General features: G+C 39.2%; 1 pseudogene; it reads right to left on the bottom strand.

Moving 5' to 3' along the window:
• Positions 1-605: 605 nt before the first annotated feature.
• Positions 606-8,698, bottom strand: part of LOC113925474 — a 31,801-nt pseudogene continuing 23,708 nt past the window's right edge.

Genomic DNA, 8,698 nt, shown 5'->3' with positions numbered 1-8,698 from the left:
ATCAGGAAAATATATAATAACAAGATACATCTTATATGCATTCAATTTGGCAAAAAAATACAAAATTCTAATAACCCCAAGTATTTGTGGGAATGTGGAGAAGTGAACAAAAACACTTTAGAGAGCAAGTGAATACTATTTAGTAAAGTCAAAGATACTTATACACTATGAATCGGAGAGCACATACTCTAAAGAAACTCTCTCACGTATGCATAACAAAACAGAATTTTTATTGTATCTTTGTTTATAGTAATGAAAAACTGGAAATATTGGTTATTATCAGAAAAGATACATTGTGGCATTCATACAATGGAAACCATATACAGCAGTTAATGAATGAACTAGGATTGTATCCACATGGACGAATCTCCAAAAACATAATTTTGTACTAAAATACATGTTTAAAAATACATGAATAAACCCTACAAGTTCTGGGACATAGCCTACTAATCTCAGGTGATAAATGGTGGCTGAATTATCATTCTGCAAAGGTATTCCCACAACCGAACATCCAGGGCAATTTTACAACCTGGGGAATTCTTAGACCAAGAAATAAATAGCCACACATACAGGACCTACATGCTGTGAATTGAAATGGTGCCGTGTTAGGGCTTCTGAAAGAACCAGAGCAGGAAAGATTGTTCTAACAGAAGATCCTCGTCCTTCTCTTCAGCCAAAGATCAGCAGACTCTATTACCTCCCCATTACGGAGCTGCCCTCTGTTTCTCCAAGTCCTCCTCCAGTTTTTCCTTGAGAGTCTTCTCCTGAATTTTCCTTAACCTGTAGAACTCTTCTCACTCTCTCTCATCCAGCTCTGTGATGATATGAGCAAGGGTACTGGGGAATGATGGCATGTTCTGGGGAATGATGGCATGTTCTGTGGCATAAAGGTGCAAAGTTCAAAACAGCTGGATTTCAGAAGCTTAGGGGAGAATGCAGCCTTCCCAATGCTTTACACACCTGTTGGTTATCTTAACAGCTTCGTCCAAAGTAACAAAGGAAGCCTGCAGTGAAGCTACTCCCACCGATACTTCCACCGCTCTGGCTTAATTCTAATGGCCAAACCAGTCAGTTCACACCTGCTGGTTCGTTCCTTCGTTCCTTCGGATAATGTTCAAATTCCTGGCAGAGTCCCACCAGCTGCATTATATTTCTTCTCTGGAAGCTTCAGTAGGGCTTTCTGTACATTGTGGATAACGTAGTGCGGAAGTCCCCTGCCGTGAACGTGGCCTCAGCAAACGTAAAGGCAGCTTCTCTCAACACTTCACCCATCAACATTTGAGTCCCCATTATCTTCTTTAGGATCTGTTGAAATGGAAGAGTTAAGGCAGTTAGAGTTGCCCGACTGGATGGTGGGACGTTGATAATTTGGCTGCAACAGCCCCAGCTCCAGTCTCCCTCCGCCCGTGTCAGCTCGTGGCGTAGGGACAGTGCTACCTCAGGGAGGGAAACGGAAATAGCAATTATATCTGTAATGTTGTATTTCTTGAAAAATGAAGTAACAGAAGTGAACACAAAATAATATAAAGATTTGATAAAGGTAAGTGGTGGGAGCACAGGTATATATTACATTTTCCAAAGTTATATAATAAAGAATAACTTTTAAGTAGATTTAAAATAAAAATTCATGCCTTCCAGTCCCCAAGCAAAAAGATGTGTTTTTCAAACACATGCACTACTTTTTCTAATTTTTCTCTTGATATTTCATTCCCTAGTGATTTAAATTCTTCCCTATCAGCCTCAATGACTAAGTACCTTTGGTTGTAATTAAATAACTATTTAGTTAGATAATTTTTAACACTTTTATAAAGGATATCCTTTTATATTTATAATGTTGGAAAGCATACCATTTTATAAAGGATAATATATAATATAAATTATTATAAATTTGTAATAAAGTTCCTTCCATACACTAAATTTTTATTATGAATGTATACTCCAATTGCTCCTCCATTTCCAGACTTTCAGTAGAGTATTTTTTAACAGCATAGACATTTTTAACATTGTTCAATGATTCAAGGAGGAAATTGCTCAAATCTTGACATCATTTTTTAATCACAATTTATTCAATTTAGATTAACCTCCCCTTTTAAAAAAAGTATTATTGCTATGATTGACTTCTAATATATTCTTAAACCTGTGACCTTTTTGGGAGACATAAATAAGAAAAAAGAATAGTCTTCATTCTTCCGTTACCCAGTTAATCCACCAGAAGCAATTTAAGTCAAAAAGCTTAGGAATAATTAAATTTCCAAGCAAAAATATAAGGAGAAATATAAGCTTCAGAATTTAGTACAATAACTTGGCCAACAAAGCAAATAGAATGGGATTAGGAAAATCATGGTCACTCCTACAACATATACAGGACGAGTAGAAACTGTCTTTTTTTTTTTTTCAAACCATCCAGATTAACAAGTTAATCTTTTCTTATGGTTATCCAGTTGGTTGAAAAACATTAAGGAGATTGTTTTGTGAGAACACTGTAATAGGCATCGTGTATATATTTTTTCATAGGCCATGTTGTACTTAAGAAGTATACATAGGAGTGAAGAGTAAAGACTCCTTAAGAAGCACTTTGGAAACAATCATAATGCAGAACATTAGCAAATTAATCAACTCCAACATCTTTTTTCTAATATCCAATTCCAACATCTTACTTCTAATATCTGGTTCAGAGTGCAAAGAAATGACACATCATCTGATATTTTATATCTTTAGCACAAAATTATGGCAGAATCAAGAAGTTTGACTTTGGACCCCCAGTCTTGTGATTTTATTATGGTTTCTCTTCAACAGCTATATTCCTTCAAAGCTATATTTATTTATTTAATATACGCTATGTGCTAGATACTGTCATAAGCATGTTAGAAATAATAATTCATTTATATCAATGAGAGTGAAAAGATACAGCATTGCAAAATGACCCCAAATTTCAGTGGCTCATAACAACGTGTATATCTCATTACACTCTGCTTCATGGCCTCTTTACTCCAGGATGCAGGCTGTAGAAACCCCTATCTGAGACATCACAATTCTCACAGCGAGGGGAGAGAAAGAATGGTGAAAATATATGATGGATCTTAAAGTTTTTGCTTATAACTTATATACATCATTTAAGCTCACATTTCAAAGGCCAAAAAAAAAAGTGAATTGGCCAAGTCTGACAATGGAGCAGAGATGGGTAATCCTCCCAGGAGGAAGAACTGTGAAAATTGAAAATGCTACAGCGTACCATCATCATAGCAACTATACTAGGACAGATATTATTATTATCCCCATTTTACAACTGAAGTAACTGAGGCATTAGGATATTAAGTAATCTGATGAAGGCCACACACACAGCTACTAAGTAACAGAGCCAGGATTTGACACCCAGGCAATTCATGCTCTTAACAACTATACTACTCTGACTCCTTATGTTCTTGAACTATTATTTTCACTTCTTCATCAAAATTCTGAAATTCATTCACGCAGAAATATTTGACAGGAAAAAGTTTAAATAGACACTCTCCCAAAGGGATTTGCATTTTAAGGCAATAAAGCCTTAAGATAAAGGTGCAAAGTTCAAAACAGCTGGATTTCAGAAGCTTAGGGGAGAATGCAGCCTTCCCAATGCCTCTGAAATCACATCTAATAATCAGGCCCTTATTCTGTGTATAGATAGTCACTTAACTGCTTTGTTTGAGTCTATGCTCAAATATCACCTATTCAGACAGTCCTTTCCTCAAAATTCTATTTTTAAAAACATACATGCCTCATTATCACCACAATAACTACCTCTTTTATTCTTTACCCTTTTCCCCTGCTTTATTTTTCCTTCATAGAATACTAATTTTATCGGGACGCTTGGGTGGCTCAGTGGGTTAAGCATCTGCCTTCGGCTCAGGTCATGATCCCAGGGTCCTAGGACTGAGTCCCATATCGGGCTCCTAGTTCAGTGTGGAGCCTGCTTCTCCCTCTGTCTGCCACTCCCCCTGCTTGTGCTCGCTCTCTCTCTCTCACAAATAAATAAATCAAATCTTTTAAAAAATAAAAATAAAAAAATAAAGTGCTAAAGGAAAAAACTGTTAAAATAGAACTCTATGTTGAGTGAATATATCCCAAATGGGTGGAAAAGACATTTGAAAATGAAAAAAACAAAAAAATTCCACACTCAAAAACCAGGAGCTGTGTGCCTGTGCCTGGGTGGCTCAGTCAGTTAAGTGTCTGCTTTCAGCTCAGGTCATGATCCCAGGGTCCTGGGATCAAGCCCCGCATCAGGCTCCCTCCTCATTGGGGAGCCTGCCTCTCCCCCTGCTTGTGCTCTCTCTCTCTAATAAATAAATAAAATCTTAAAACAAAACAAAACAAAGCAAAGAAACCAGGAGCCCTCCCTCAATTCCTAATAAACACTTCTGAAAATAAATTCAAACCACAGTATGGGAAAAATTATCCACAAAACAAATATATGACACAGGTCTTACATGCAGAGTATAGAAAGAATTCATACAACTCAGTAATAACAAGATACACATTCCAATTTATCAAACAGACAAAAGACTTGAACAGACACTTCACAAAAGAACATTTCTGAATGGACAATAAGCACAAGGAAAGCTGTTCAACATTACTAGTCATAGAATAATGCAAATTTAAAAAATGAGATATTTCTGGATACTCACTAAAATGGCTAATATTTAAAACCTTGACACCCTTAAACATCGGGCAGGGATGTGGAGTAACCAGAACCCTCATGCATTGTTAATGGAAATGTAAAATGGCACAACTACTTTGGAAAATAATTTGGCAGTTTCTTATCAATTTAAACATATTCTTACTGTATTACCCTTCAATTCCACTTTTAGGTACTTACGAAGAGGAATCTAAATGACCTGTATGTGAGTATTTATTGCAAACTTATTCATAATATCCAAAAAATGAAAATAGCCCAAATGACCATCAACAGTACAATGGGTTAACAACTTGTGGAATACCCACACTATGAAATATTACTCAACAATAAAAAACAATTAACTGCAGATATACAGAAAGCATGAATAAATTCCAAAAACATTATACTGAGCAAAAAAAGCCAGACACAGGGACGCCTGGGTGGCTCAGTCGGTTAAGCACCTACCTTCGGCTCAGGTCATGATCCCAGGGTTCTGGGATCGAGTCCCGCATTGGGTTCCTTGTTCAGTGGGAAGTCCGCTTCTCCCTCTGCCTGCCACTCCCCCTGCTCATGTGTTCTCTCTCTCTCTCGCAATCTGACAAATAAATAAAATCTTAAAATAAAAAAGCCAGACACAAAAGAGTACACAGCACATGGATTTACTTATGTAAAATTCAAGAGCACAGAGAACTAACTTGTGATCATAGAAACCAGAACAGTGGTTGCTTCTGGCAGGTAGGAATTAAAAGACAGGGGACACAGGGGGTGGAGCAAGATGGCGGAGGAGTAGGAGACCTGGATTTCGTCTGGTCTCAGGAATTCAGCTGAATAGGGATCAAACCATTCTGAACACCTACGAACTCAACAGGAGATCGAAGAGGAGAGTAGCAACAACTCTGAACAGAAAAGCGACCACTTACTGGAAGGTAGGACGTGCGGAGAAGTGAATCCGAGGCGATATTCGGGAGGATAGATGGCGGGGGAGGGGGCCTCCGTCGGCCGCTTCTGGCAAGTGATAGAGCCGCAGAGCACAAAATTGGAACTTTTAGAAGTCGGCTCCGCTGTGGGACGTCGCTCCAGTGGCTAAGCGGGGGGTGGAACCCTCGCGGGACAGTGTGGTCTCAGGACCCTCGGGGTCACAGAAAGACCGGGGTGCCTGAGTGCGGCAGAGCTCCCAGGTATCGGAGCAGGGAAGCCGGCTGCAGAGACGGAGCCGAGGCGCGGGCTCTCAGCTCGGGGTTGCCATAAACTGTGATCCACGGCCCAGTCGGGCCACTGCTTCTCCAGCAGGGACCCAACAAGCGACAGAGCTGGGGAGACTCACCTTCCTCCCCCGGGAGGAGCAGCGCGGGAGCGCACCGCAGGGATCTGATGGGTTTGGAGACTCCACACCAGGTCAGGTGCCAGAGATAGAAACACGCGGTCACAGGTCGGGTGAGCACGGAGTGCGGCTGGAGACCAGGGACACGGGAGTGACTGACTGCTTTTCTCTGGGGGCGCACTGAGGAACGGGCCCCGAGTTCTCAGCTCCTCCGGGTGGAGATTCGGAGGCCACCATTTTCACCCTGGTCCTCCAGAGCTGTACCGAGAGCTTGCAGGGAACAAAAGCTCCTGAGAACAAACCCAAGCAGCTTGCTTAGCCAGGCCGACAAGGGCGGGGCAATTCTGCCTCCAACAAAGACATTTGGGAACCACGGCAACAGGCCCCTCCCCCAGAAGATCAGCAGGAACAGCCAGCAAGCCAAGACCAAGTTCACCGATCAAGGAGACCAGGAGAACTCCAGCACTAGGGGAATACTGCACATAGAATTCATGGCTTTTTTTTTACCATGATTCATTAGTTCATCAAAGTTAATTTTATTTAACTGTTTTTTTTATTTTTCTTTTTCCCTTTTTTAACCAACATCTTATCAATCCCTTTTTTAAAAAAACGTTTTTATTGTTCATTTTTAGAGTCATATTTTATCCCTTCATAGTAGTTACCCTTATTTTTGGCATATATATACAAGTTGTTCTCTCTTTAAAATTTTGAGATACAGTTTCTTCTAACAGATCAAAATATACCCTAAATCACTAGTGTATGGCTTTGTTCTAGTCTCCTGCCTGATCACATTCTCTCCCTTTTTTTTTTCAAATCTTCTTCTTTCTTTTTTCAAACAACTTCTTATCTTATCAATTCCTTTTGTAAAATCTTTTATAATTTTCATCTTTACATTCATCTTCCATTCCTTCATTGTATCAACCCTTATTTTATACATATATGTCTTTCTTCCTTTAAAATTTTAGGAGGCACTTTTTTATAACAGACCAAAATACGCCCAAAATCTAGTGTGTGGCACTGATCTATGCACTAGCCTGATGATATTTGATCATATTCTGCTTTTTTTGTATTGTTCTGTTTTTGTTTTTATCTTTTTCTTTTTTTTTTCCTCATTCTTTTTTCTTTCCCTTTCCTTTCCCCTGGTTTCAGGTCTTTTCTGTTTGTATACAGTATATTTGCTGGGGACATTGTTAACCTGTTAGCATTTTGTTCTCTCATTCATCTATTCTCCTCTGGACAAAATGACAAGACAAAAAAAAATCACCTCAGCAAAAAGAACAAGAGGTAGTACTGTCAGCCAGGGACCTACTCAATATGGACATTAGTACAATGTCAGACATAGAGTTCAGAATCATGACTTTAAAGATACTAGCTGGGCTTGAAAAAAGCATGGAAGTTATTAGAGAAACCCTTTCTGGAGAAATAAAAGAACTAAAATCTAACCAAGTCGAAATCAAAAAGGCTATTAATGAGGTGCAATCAAAAATGGGACCACCAACTGCTAGGATGAATGAGGCAGAAGACAGAATCAGCGATATAGAAGACCAAATGATGGAAAATAAAGAGGCTGAGGAAAAGAGAGAGAAACAACTACAGGATCACGAGGGCAGAATCGAGAGATAAGTGATACAATAAGATGAAACAACATTAGAATAATTGGGATCCCAGAAGAAGAAGAAAGAGAGAGAGGGGCAGAAGGTATATTGGAGCAAATAATAGCAGAGAACTTCCCTAATGTGAGGAAGGAAACAGGCATCAAAATCCATGAGGCACAGAGAAACCCTCTCAAAATCAATAATAATAGGTCAACACCCCGACATCTAATAGTAAAACTTACGAGTCTCAGAGACAAAGAGAAAATCCTGCAAGCAGCTCGGGAGAAGAGATATGTAACCTACAATGGTAGAAATATTAGATTGGCAACAGACCTATCCACAGAGACCTGGCAGGCCAGAAAGGACTGGCAAGATATCTTCAGAGCACTAAACGAGAAAAATATGCAGCCAAGAATACTATATCCAGCTAGGCTGTCATTGAAAATAAAAGGAGAGATAAAAAGCTTCCAGGACAAACAAAAACTAAAGGCATTTGCAAACACGAAACCAGCCCTCCAAGAAATATTGAAAGGGGTCCTCTAAGCAAAGAGAGAGCCTAAAAGCAGCAGAGATCAGAAAGGAACACAGACAATACACAGTCACAGTCACCTTACAGGCAATACAATGGCACTAAATTCATACCTTTCAATAGTTATCCTGAATGTAAATGGGCTAAATGCCCCAATCAAAAGACACAGGCTATCAGATTGGATTCAAAAACAAGACCCATCCATATGCTGTCTACAAGACACTCATTTTAGACCCAAAGACACCCCCAAATTGAAAGTGACGGGGTGGAAAACCATTTACCATGCTAATGGACACCAAAAGAAAGCTGGGGTGGCAATCCTTATATCAGACATATTAGATTTTAAAACAAAGACTGTAATAAGAGATGAAGAAAGACACTATATCCTACTTAAAGGGTCTATCCACCAAGAAGATCTAGCAATTATATATATCTTTGCCCCTAAAAGGGAGCAGCCAATTATATAAGGCAATTAATAACAAAAGCGAAGAAACACATTGAAAACAATACAATAATAGTGGGGGACTTTAACACCCCCCTGACTGAAATGGACAGATCATCTAAGCAAAAGATCAACGAGGAAATAAAGACTATAAATGAAA

The sequence above is a fragment of the Zalophus californianus genome, chromosome 2, assembly GCF_009762305.2.
Source record: "Zalophus californianus isolate mZalCal1 chromosome 2, mZalCal1.pri.v2, whole genome shotgun sequence".
NCBI lineage: Eukaryota > Metazoa > Chordata > Mammalia > Carnivora > Otariidae > Zalophus > Zalophus californianus.
Note: the sequence above shows the minus strand (reverse complement) of the source record. Positions and strands in the feature narration are given on the sequence as shown.